The sequence below is a fragment of the Pinus tabuliformis genome, chromosome 8, assembly GCF_031772625.1.
Source record: "Pinus tabuliformis cultivar Carrire ecotype Pingquan chromosome 8, CPIR1, whole genome shotgun sequence".
In the NCBI taxonomy this organism is placed as follows: Eukaryota; Viridiplantae; Streptophyta; class Pinopsida; order Pinales; family Pinaceae; genus Pinus; species Pinus tabuliformis.
In genome coordinates this window covers 1,063,048,443-1,063,061,258 of record NC_142294.1, presented here as the reverse complement: position 1 = coordinate 1,063,061,258, position 12,816 = coordinate 1,063,048,443, and positions in this window count along the sequence as shown.

The following is a 12,816-nucleotide window of genomic DNA, read 5'->3' as shown; positions in this document are numbered from 1 at the left end:
CTCTAAATCTTCATAATCTGCCCAATATTCTCATAATATTCCACAAAAATAAATAATATTAGGCACAAATATGCAATTATTCATAAACCTTCCTAATGAACATATTAAAGTTAAAAATACATTATCTAATGCAAAAAGAGACATTTAATATGCTGAAGGATGGTTAGATGGGCCTTAATTTATGCTTAATTTAGAGGCATGGGCCTTAATTCATGTCTAATTTAGAGGCCCATCATACCCCCTTCTGAAAGTGTTGCTCATCCTCTGAGAAACTTAGTGACCTCATTGTACCTCATTCATGGCCCTCGTGGCCTCTCTCTTGTGAATTCCCCAATCCCTTCTCTTAAGAATCTTTGCTGTAAGTTCTGCAAGGACAAGCCCAAAAATATATTTGTGCATAGAAAAATCATTATTTCTTGAGACCATTAGCTTTCCTTCTTCTTTTATTTTGTGGCCTAGATGATTGCCTAATGGTCTTGGAGTTTTCTATTTTGATTAGGTCCCTCTTAGGCACTGCAATTTTTTTTTGGTTTTCGCATCATTTGTTCCTTTCTTCCTTCTTGTAGTAGCATTTTGTCTTCTTGTAGCAACTATTCCTTCTCTTTCAGAGTCTTTTAACTATATGGGAGTGATGAGAAATGATGTAGAGGGTTTGGAGGATGATGCTAGGGCTCAGAGGGAGTAATGTAGGTTTGTGAAAATGGAGAGGATGCTCTGTTTGTTTTTTTTCAAGAAATTTTCAGGGTGAGACAAAGTGAAGGGTTTGTTCTTGAAATTATGAAATGGGATGGATGAATGATGGATAGCTAGTGAATATGAAGTGGATGGAGGGCTTGGAGCATTGTGGTGACTTGGCCTTTGTAAAAATTTCTTCTTTTAATTGTTGTCCCCATTCCTTGAAATCATCACCCTTCATAATTTGACTTTTCTACATTGCATGAGTGAATGAGTGAGATGAAATTAACTAGTTGAAGGTGGCCGAGACTGCTAACCCATTCTTAGCTTATAAAACCTCATCTCTCATGCATTGACAACAAATTCCTAACTATAATATGCTCAAGAGAAGATGTCAAGAATATAGCATACATGTACCTACCTGATGGTTGTTGGAGAGACATGCATGTTGCTGCTAAGTTGATGTTGATGTGTTGTTAATGACTCAGGTACATCTTCTTGATTGCCTTTTCCTTTTTGTTGATCTCATTTTGTTGATGGGTTGTATTCGTGTTTATTTCCAGGTGTTAGGGGACCTATCAACCTTCTCTAAAGAATACCTAACCTTTTGACCCATTTCTCCATCATATTGCCTCTTGTAGCTTCGTCTCAGCCTTCCTATAGAGATCCTATAGTAATTTAGGACAACTTCTTGTAGCAAACTTATTTTGTCCATATCTCCCAAAGAGTAGAATGGATTGACCTGAAATTTTTTGAGCATGTTTCCACCATCATTATGCACCTCCCCATAAACAAATCTTGGGCAATGGATGCACAAAACTCGAGAAAAACTAAAAATGGATGAAGGTGATGGAGGTCAGTTTCTTGGAAACCATGCACTACAATTTACTGAAATTACTTGGGCATGTTACCATCATCCATATGCATATCCCCATGAAACAAATGTTTAAATAGAAGCACGGATATCAAGAAAATTAAAAATGGTTGTAGGTGATGGAGGCTTATTTCTTGAAAATTGTGCACTGGAATTTGTTGAAATTTCTTGAGCATGTTACCATCATCCATATGCATCTCCCCCCAAAAAAACTTGGCAAATGGATTCATGGTTTGCAAGATATGGAAAAAATAGTTTTCTTCTCTATGTATTTATGTTTCTTGTAGTAAAATAGAGCATTCCTATAGCTTTTTAGGACAACAAGGAAAATGAGTGGTAGAAGATTGGAAATTATGAGTTAATGGTGGAAATAGATGAGAGCGATGGATTTTCATGGCTTTGGTCATGTTGGAGCATTTGAGCAAAGGCGAAGAAAGTCAAAATTTGACTTCTTTTGGCTAGGTTTGACCTATTTTTTCTTTTGTTAGTGCCAACTTGTTTTTGTTGCTTACAGATGTTGGAGGGCACCTACATTCATTAGAGAGATAAATAGAGCACATTTTTTATTTTTTCCTTTTTTTTTATTCTAGGCCTACTAGCTGCCTCAATGTGGTTTTCAACTAGTAGGTCTGCCTAGGCACCTCAAAGGAGGTTTTCACCTAGGATCTTTTCTTTTTCTTTGTTTTTCTCCTTTGTCCAACCCATTGACCATCTCATGGAGGTTTTCAATCAATGAGCCAATCTCAGGTGCCTCAAACGAGGTTTTCACCTAAGATTTTTTTTTCTCTTATTTTTCATTTTTTTTCTGCCCTACTCTACTTGAAAAGAAAAATAACTTTCAAGTATAATAATACATCCAATGGAGCCATGTGCACGTCAAGATGATATAAAAACTGATGTGTAGGCTTGAAATGTATGCTTTGACATGTACCTTAATTTGAGAGATCAAATGATTTAACTTTGATGATATCAAGCACAGTTGGCAAAGAGAGTGTTGTTGCAACTTAGTGACTGTCTGGAACCAAACCTCAATATAAATTTCATGCCCTTGGTTTGATTTCTTATCTGGATCATTCTTCATGTGCTCTTCTACCATGACTTTCAAATCTTCCTCCTTTTGCTAATTTTTCTCTTGAATACATGGAGGATTTGATTGTTAACCATGAGGGAGCTTTCTCAATCTATGATTTTGATGTCTGCTCTTCACCAAGTGCAACCCATGATTCTCTGATCTTCTCTTTTGAATCTTATTTTTCTGCATGTTATCCTTCAATGGCATCAAGAGATCTCTTTTTTTGAGTATTCTTCCTGAGCTGAGATGAATACCATTGAGATCAAAAGGAGATATTTAGAAGTGTTGTACCTCAGAATTGTAAGTGGGCTCATCTACTTCATTGTGTGGGATTGGAAATGGTGGTACAGGTAGTTCAACGAGAGTGAATATTTGAAATGGATTTGGTTGGGGTTGTGGTTGTGGTGGAGGTGAATGGTAGGGATAACATGGAGTTGGGTATGGAGGATATTGAGGAAAATATTGAGGATATTGTGGATGGCTCCCATAAGTTCCTTTCCAACCTTGTTGCCAAGATTGGTTTTAGGGTTGAGATGGCCAATGTTTCCCAGGAAAGGGTGTGTTCCAATTACTTTGAGATGGATGTGCATAAGCTTGAAATTGTGAATTAGGTTCTTGCATAATACTAGGTTGAATAGGCTATCATGGTCCTCTTGGAGCTACATAACATAGCTGCATTAGAAATTGACTTGCTCCATTTTCCTCTTAGTAAAATTCCTTCAACCTTGGTAATGAGGAGCGATATTTAACATCATGTGATTCTGCATGGACGACAAAAATATCAGCATCTTCTTTTTTCTCATTTTGAATTCTTAAAATTTCTACTTGTTCACTTGGATTGCTGAGAATTTATGTTTTAAAGTTATCAACCAAATTTCCAAGTTTAGCTTGACTTACCCATCTTGATGTTGATTTACTTACTCTTGCCCTTCCTCTTGATATGTGTTTCCATGTTTCAAAAATTTCTTCATATGATAGTTTGTATACATCGCCTCCACTCATGAGATCAAGGAGATCAATCCACTCATCCCTAATTGTTCTAAGTAAGAGGGTTTTCAGTGTGTCAGATCCTAAGCGATGTAGTTTTTCCCTCTTAACATAATACATGAACCTCTCTATTAGATCCTCTAGACTCTCATCTTCTCTATGATTCATTATAAAGATTTCTTCTTTAAGATCACGATCTTTATATTTTTCTAGAAATATATTTTGCATATCATTCCATGATCTTATTGAATTAGTCCCTAAACTCATGAACCATTTAAGAGATTTATCCTTCAATGTTGTCAGAAACAATCTCATTTTTTTAGTTTTTAATAAGTAACCATAAGATCTACAAAGAATTTCAAATTCAAAGAGAAAGGTTTCCAAATCCTCTGACATTAGACCATGGAATTTTGGAAGAAAAGATGGAGGGATGTTCTTCATGTGCACACTACCATCAGTATCTTGAATGGGAAATCCGAGAGGATCTTCCTCATTATCATCATCTCCATCCATTTCTTCTACATTCTTTGCCATCTTCTTCTTCTACCTGCAAAATTTAATGCTGATGTTGCTCTTACTGCACCACATCATTAAATGAGGGGGTGGGTTGGTGTTGAAGATTTTTTTGTTTTTATGATTGAATGAAAACATTAATGCAATGCACTTTTCTATTTTTGAAATGAAATATTCCTAATGAAATTATTTTTTGTTTTTGGGAAAAAAGAAGAAGAAGAAATTAATAAAATAAGGAAGAAAACAATGCATACTTTGACACCTCCCCAACAACGGCGCCAAAACGTGATGAGCCTCGATATTGAAACAAGAATGCTACAACTCCCAAGGCTACTGACTTTAATTATAAACCCAGGGTTCGTACAAACTTAAGAGGTATCAGCATTATATGTACAACATACAATGTGTCCTTCTTTTGATGTCAAGATGTAATGGAGTGCATGTACTGAAATCAAATCCTAAACTAATTGCAGAAAATCAACTGCTCGAAATGGAAACCCTAACCTATTGCAGAAATAAAGTACAAGGAAAGAAACATATTCTAATTGCATAAAGATCGCGAACTAAATGTAAAAGAAACTTAACTTAACCCTATTTATCACATGTGATGATTTAAACTAACTGAGCATGGAATCTGACCTAGGGAGTATTAACTAATGCATGCATGTGCTAAATAAGAAATAAAAAGAACTATTTTTCCTTATCTTTTCATTTTATAAATGAAAATCTAATCTTTCATTGTTCTTTGAAAGGGGAGATAGGAGTGGAAGAAGAGGGGCAAAATGGTTTTTATGGCTTGGAGGCCAAGTAGAGGCCTAATCCTAGCTTCAATGATGATTTTTCTCATTTTGGGCTCAAAATGGGCTACTACAGGATTTCCTACAGGATGTACTATTTCCTACAGGATCCCCTGTTTTATTACAAGAACAGGCCGAAAGCTTAAGAAGTGGTGTAGAAGGTGGAATGAAGCTTAGGAAAGGTGGATAATGGAAGAATAAGGCATGGAGGTGGTAGACCCTACCAAAAAATCAAGCAAGGGCTTCAAGATGGGTAGATTTGTTCAATGGAAATGGCAAATTTTGCTTATAAAACCAAAATTCGGATTGAGATTTTAGTGGATTTTGGCAACATGGGTGGATGAGGCTTGGATGAGGCTTGGATGAGGAAAACGAGATGAGGTCTCCTTGCAATATAGAATCTCCTGCAACAACACAAATTATTGTCTTCATCTATCCACAAATTCATCTATACATGGGAAATATTTTTTAAATAATGGAAAATTACTAGTCTAAAATCCCGAAATCCAAGAACTAGTGAGCTAGTAAATATTTCAAATACCTAACCTAATCAAGTGAAAATGAAATGGGGTAAATTTTGATATTAAATAGAATGTTTTATTTATCTAATGAAAGTGGAACCAACTTGATTGAAGCTCGTTAGCATGCTCTAAAAAATATCAGAAATTTATTGCTCTTTGCCAAAAGGAGTTCCAAAAATCTAGATTTGGGAATAAGAAAACTAATCCAAGTAGCTCAATGATTACTATGACTTTAGAAATATTTTCCAAGGATGAAATTATTATTTTCATCCTACAAAAGAACTTACGTTAACCATTTAACCCAATACTACAACAAGAAATCATTAATACTAAATGCAAAAATAGAAAGAAACAGGAACAAGAGATGCATGTGAATAAGAAGTGAAAGGAATAAAAAAAAATGATACAAAAGGGATCTGAGGCTCCTGGGATGGCCAAACGCAAGGAAAATCAGAGACATATGGAGGAGAACAAGAGTTAGAAGCTAAACATGACACCAATCTTCATTATTTTCATCAATACAATTACATCCCTGCAAGAAAATACAATGGAGCTGCAAAAATACGAGTTCTCTCCACAAGAAGACTAATCAAAATCTCCCCGTAGAGGAAAATTTGACTTGGTACTTATACAAAATGATTAGGAATCATTCCCCATGAAAGGAGGAAGATTTCCCCACCAAAATACCTTGATTAGTGGATCTGGTTCCCAATACTAGGAATTTGCATTAAATGGCAGGGAACACATTCCTAGATTTTCTCAACCATTGGAGTTCCACAATATGTTCCATAATTCCATAATATCTTGTTGATTTTTTATTTAATATTGATCCTCCTGTAGTAGGGAGCAAGTCCCTAAATTATCTCCTCCTCCAAATCTTCATAATCTGCCTAATATTCTCATAATATTCCACAAAAATAAATAATATTAGGCACAAATATGCAATTATTCATAAACCTTCCCAATGAACATATTGAAGTTAAAAATACATTATCTAATGCAAAAAGAGAGGTTGAATATGCTAAAGGATGGTTAGATGGGCCTTAATTTATGTTTGATTTAGAGGCATGGGCCGTAATTTATGTCTAATTTAGAGGCCCATCAAATGGTTCCTCGTTCTCCTTCGTGAAATGCTAAAGCATGCAGTTGATGGAAGTGCGGAAAAGTATAAGGCTCGTTTTGTCACTTGCGTCTTCTCCCAGAAGGAAGGTATAGACTATGATGAGATATTTGCACCTTTTTCCCGATATACCACCATCCCGTCGATCATATCCCTTTCTACTTCACAAGGACGAGACCTACATTAGATGGATGTCAAGACTACGTTCTTACATGGTTTGATCAAAGAAGAGGTCTATGTGGAGCAACTCGAAGGATTTGAGATTCATGATCGAGAATCTCATGCGTGCAGGTTGAAGAATGCCCTCTATGGGCTAAAGCAAGCACCCCGAGCATGGTATGAGAGGATTGATAGCTACTTGATGAAGCTGGGATTCACTAGGAGTGAAGCCGACCCAAACTTTACTTTAAGGTTATAGATGACAAGCGTCTCATACTGGTGCTATATGTTGATGACCTCTTTCTAACAGGTGCACACCCTCTCATTCACGAATGTAAAAGGGGGCTGGCTTCTGAGTTCAAGATGAAAGACCTAGGACTTATGCACTATTTCCTAGGACTGGAAGTCTGGCAGAAACCAGGGGAGATTTTCCTATCTCAAGGAAAATATGTGGTGAAGATATTGGAGAGATTCGGCATGGTGGACTGCAAGTCCGTAACCACCCTGATGGAGCTTGAATTCAAGAAGTTAAGTGGTAGTGCTTCTAGAGCTGTTTTACGAAATACCACCAAGTATCGTCAACTCATCAGAGCGTTGATGTTCCTAGTGAACACTCGTCCAGATATATGCTTTTCAGTCAACACATTGAGTCAACACATGGTTGAACCTCACCACATACATTCGATTGGTGCCAAGAATCTGCTGAGATATCTTCATGGCACAATTACTTAGGGGTTAAGATGCACTGCCAAAAATGTGAGGAAATGTGGTGGACCGTAAGAGCACTTCCAGGTGTTGTTTCTCCTTGGGATCTGATTCGATATCCTGGATGAGCAGGAAGCAGAAGTCTGTGGCTTTGAGAACCACCGAGGTAGAGTACATTGGATACCATCGTGAGCTATTTGGATTTACATTGGATACCACCGTGATCTTATGTGACAAACAGAACGGGATTCATTTAGTAGAGAATCTCATATTCCATGATCGCTCCAAGCATATTGATATCAGGTACCACTATATTCGTGACATGGTGTAGTGGGGAGCTATAAGGCTCCAACATATCGGTACAGATGAACAGGTCATCGACCAAATTTCTAACTTTCCGAGAATGATTTGGAGTCGTTCAGAGACCCTCTTTTGAGGGTCAAATATGATGTACTGAGCTCTGGGAGCTCCAGGGGAGGCGCAGGGTACTTCTTGGAGAAACATATGACCACAGGGTAACTCATCATCCCCTTTTGGTACACTTTGTACAGGGTAAAAGGTTCAACCTTCCCCTGACACCCTGTGGCGACTATGGAACAGGATGATTAGTTCTCTTGTGGGCCAGGATGATTCGTTCTCCATGGTGATTGTGGAATAGGAGGATTCGTTCTCCTGTAGGCCAGGATGATTAGTTCTCTGTGGCATCCATTGGACAATATGGTTCGTTCCCTTGTGGATAGGATGATTAGTTCTTCTGTCGAGACATCCTACCCATGCAGTCTGGGACTCATGGGAAGTACCTCTCATATGATCAATGAGCAGGGAAATGAGGATAGGGACCATAGTAGTTCTATCAATGGATGCATCATTGTATCTACAATACTCCCTATGCTAGGATGACCTCCATTGATCTGGGATCAATGATACTGGTCTGGGACCAATGAGAGTGATACACCCTTTGAAACTAAGTTCGGGTCAGTAGAGGATTGGTCTGGGACCAGTGAAAGTGGTACACACTCCAGACTGACTTCAGTTCAGTGGAGGATGGTATGAGACATCCTCGATCACTTATTCTTCTTCATAGTTCGAGCAGAGCATAACGGAGTAGAGCAGGGGTGAAGCTGTACAAGGTAGTGCATTGGATGGATAAATAGTAGCGACGGTCAGACGAATTGCAGATGGAGTTCTCCCTAGTTGAGAGGGAGTGTTAAAATTGGAAACTAAGGCCAAACTCCATGTGGGTCACCTCATTCATGGCTGATAATATTTTTCCTAGATTCCTCTCATTGAGAGATGTAGGATTGATCTAAAGATCATCCAATTCTGAAATATTTATGGAGATATTAATTTATTTTGATTATTGACAAATTATCAAAGTCGGCGAGCAACTTATGTAGGCTTAGATGACAAACAAACACATCTATTCACCTTCAACGTCACTCCTCCTCATTTCGTCACTCACTACTCATCACTACAGGATGACTCCTCCTCATGTGGTCACTCACTACTCATCATATCTCTCTCTCACCTGTGAAGAAAACGAGTCTCTTCTCTCTCCTACATAGAAAGGCTCTCTCTCTCACCCGAGCCGAAACAGGTCATTTAAAGTCTTGGATTAGTGCACGACAAAGTCTTGGACTGATGCGCGACGAAGTCTTGAACTGGTGCATAGCGAAGTCTTGGACTGATGCGCGACAAAGTCTTGGACTGGTGCATGGCGAAGTCTTGGGCTGATGCGCGGCAAAGTCTTGAACTGATGCATGGCTCAGTATTGGACTGGTGCATGGTGAAGTCTTGGACTGATGCATGGAAAAGTCTTGGACTAGTGCATGGTGAAGTCTTGGACTGGTGCACAGTGAATGACTCATCGATGGAGACTTGACGAGTTTGATCTAGGGTTTGCTGTTGCTGATATAAATCAAATCTTTGTACTATTTCTCTCTACTGAATTATTGAAGATAAGAGAAGATTTGATCAAAGGGTTCCCCCATATTAGGGTTTGTCCCTGGCTAGCCGCCAGATCTTGTGTCTCTTGTCTTGGCTTGTTTTTTGTTGATCGTTTAAATGTTATATCTGCACTTTACTTAATGTACATGTGATTGCTAATATGTGGATAATAATAAGAAAGATAAGTAAACTTCTCTAAGCCTAGAACATACCATAACATAACACATCCATATAAGAGTGCATTCGTTAGAGATAATTTCAAAAGTATCTGCATATTTCTTTTTTTCTTTTTTTCTATTTATTTACTTACTTTTTTTCTTTTAATAATTTTTTATTACCTAAAAGCCATTGTCTTGGTTTGGTGACCAGAAAGTGACAATGCCATTCACTAGTTATAATTGAACTGAACAAGTGGGCTCATGATGAGACCCCTTTTCTTAAGATTAAAACAATCATAAGCCATTACCCTGGTTTGGTATTCAGTGTTGGTAATGTCAATTTATTATTTCCCTATGAACATGGTAAGCAGGATCGTGATGAGACCGCTTATCTTTTAAGGTTAATATATTTTTGAATTACACTCTAAAAATAGTAAATTTAATGGATTAGGAGAATAATTGACTCCTTAAGAGTTCTGGATGACAATTTTAGAATTAAATATGCTTAGTTGTAATTAGTCTTTACTTTGCTAAAGATAACCTTTCTTGACCGATAATAGATAAAGGATTTTATAAAGTTGAAGTTTTCAAAAGAATTTATAACTTCAATGGAACAAAGTTTTATGATACATATCTAATTTTCCAATGTTGTGATCATTTCCTTAAGAATTTCTACTTTGAAAGAAAAATATCAAAATATTTCAAGAGACTTTGTTGTAAAGCCAAAAGTAATGCTATTTAACATTATTTTCCTAAGAAAACACAAAAGGTAAATGCAATAATGTACAGTAGAATATGTAATCTTCTAAGAAAATATTTTTTCAAAATAAGGCCATTAACAGGAAGAGAATCCCTCTTTCCTGATAAATATTGCAATATCAATGTTGATGGGCCTACTTGTTCAACGATTTGAAATGTTCCAAGCCACATTTTCTGGAATTTGGTATGCTTTCCCTTTTCCTCATGTGCCTTATCTCATTTCAATACGAAATCTCCATTTTGAAATGATTTTGTGGAAACAGAATTTGCATCAAAAGAAGATTTGACTAACTATTGATGGTGGGTATGTGTAATTTTGGCTTTTTCCCTTTCTTCTTCTAGTTTAAAAATTTGAGACTATCTTCGTTGTAGAGAAGAAGAAGGCATTTCTTCGATAAATTGGACTAAGGATAAAGAGGGAATAGCTAGATTTGAAGGAAGGATAGCTTCCTTTCCATATACCAAATTGTATGGAGAAGTGCCTATTGAAGCCTTCTGAGTTATCTGATTTGCCCATAGAGAAAATTTCAAAGATTTATGCCAATTCTTTTGGCTTTGATCAACAGTTCTTTTAATAATCCTTATGAGGTTCTTTTTGGTTGATTCTTCTAAACCATTTCCTTGAGGGTAGTAGTTAACATTATATTTAAATTCAAAACCCCTCTTAAGAGAAAATTCAGTCATATTATTTCCTGAAAAGTAAGATGCATTATCAAACATAAATGTAGTTTGTAAGTCAAATATAGTAATAATGAATTCAATGATAACATCAAAATTGGCTACCTTAAGTGGAATTGCTTCTACCCATTTAGTAAAATAGTATGTAGCTGTAAGGATATACTTATGTTGCTTTGAGGAATGAGGAACAATCTCACCTATGATATCCAATCCCCATTGTTCAAAAGGTTGTTCAATGTTGACTGGTTGTAGAGGTAAGGTATGTTTTCATTGTCTTACAGCAACAGTTTGACATATTTTGCATTTCCTTACGTATTCATGGGTATCCTTGAACAAGGTTGGCCAATAGTACCCAACATGCAGGATTTTATGTGCAGTAGTATCTCCTCCAAAATTTCCACCAATTGGTCCATCATGGAGTTCCTGCAAAACCTTCTGTGCTTCAGACTTTTCAAGGCATCTTAATAATACATAATGCTAATTTCTTCTAAATAACACATCATCAATGATTTCATATTCATTTTCTTTCAATCTTAAAGCACTTTTCCTTTTATGATTGAGTTTAGTAGGAGCATGTCCATTTTTCAAATAGAAAATAAGAGCAACATATTGGGACTCTGTGTTGTTTAGGGTTACCTCTGATATATGTACATGTTACTTGAGTCCTCATCTGCTGGTAGTTTGGAAGCTCATATAAGCTGTTAGGGCCTAAATCTACCTCAGGCTGAGAAAGGCAGGATCTAGGGTAACATCAAACCACGCTTAACCTGGTAGCTAGCCCTACCAGGTCGGGAGAGGGCTATCTCCTTGTCAATCTTAGGAAATATGATCAACGAGGTTTGAGATGACTGATGTAAAGACTGATTTTAGGCTAGGTATATGCTCAGAAGAGTTTGATTGAATTTAATGTTGGTTTTGCTGGCTCAAATGCGAAAGGCAGATTTGGGTCTGGGGAATGGACACAGTCTTACAAAAGTTTCTGTGGGGCAAGGTAGGAAAATGGTTTAGTACTTTGAAATAAGTGAGATGGAGAGTCTTAAGACTGGTGAGGAGTTGGAGAGGGCATGAAAGTCTCAAGGATCCTCTTCAAATAGTTGAAAACATGAATAACTAAACACACCCTAGGTAGAGCACTACAGCATCAATGAATTCTACCTTTTGCCTTGATTCATTTAGTTAAGCTGAACAGAGAGAGATGATGGCATACATAAACACATGTAAACCTGAATTACAGAAGGAAAAACAATACCAAATCAAGTTGCCACAAGAATTCCACAAAATGCTGCAAACCCTGGTCTATTCCTCTGCCAAACTGCAGAGATGAATGTACAATAATGCTCAAAGCATTCACAAGAGTCAAACCTTATGCCAAAGTCAAACCCCTACACTATGAAATTCATAAAATATATACATTTTCTTATCCTTGTACTAAGGGAATTGAGCTCAACCATTTTCTTCAAAATAGAATTAGTTACATTAAACTTGGACTGAATTTCTGAAAATAGGTGTTGAATATGAAATCGTATCTCCTAAACCATAGCACCTGTTACAAAACTGAAAGATATTTTGTATATAAAGTCATGTTGGAGAAAAACCTCTCTCAAATTTTTTAAATTCTTTTCCATTTGCTCGTAATCTGTGCCACAAAATCATCTCTAAAACAGAAAATCATTAAAAATTTAATGCTGTGAAAATGAGCTGTAAAGATCTAGTCACATATCCCAATTCATGAAACCTGTGAATAAAATGAAAGAGGTTTTTGTTGTATGGATCGTGATTAACGAAAACCTCCTTTTTTTTGCAAAATTACTTTCCATCTGTTGTAAAATGGCACTGCACTAAAATGACTAA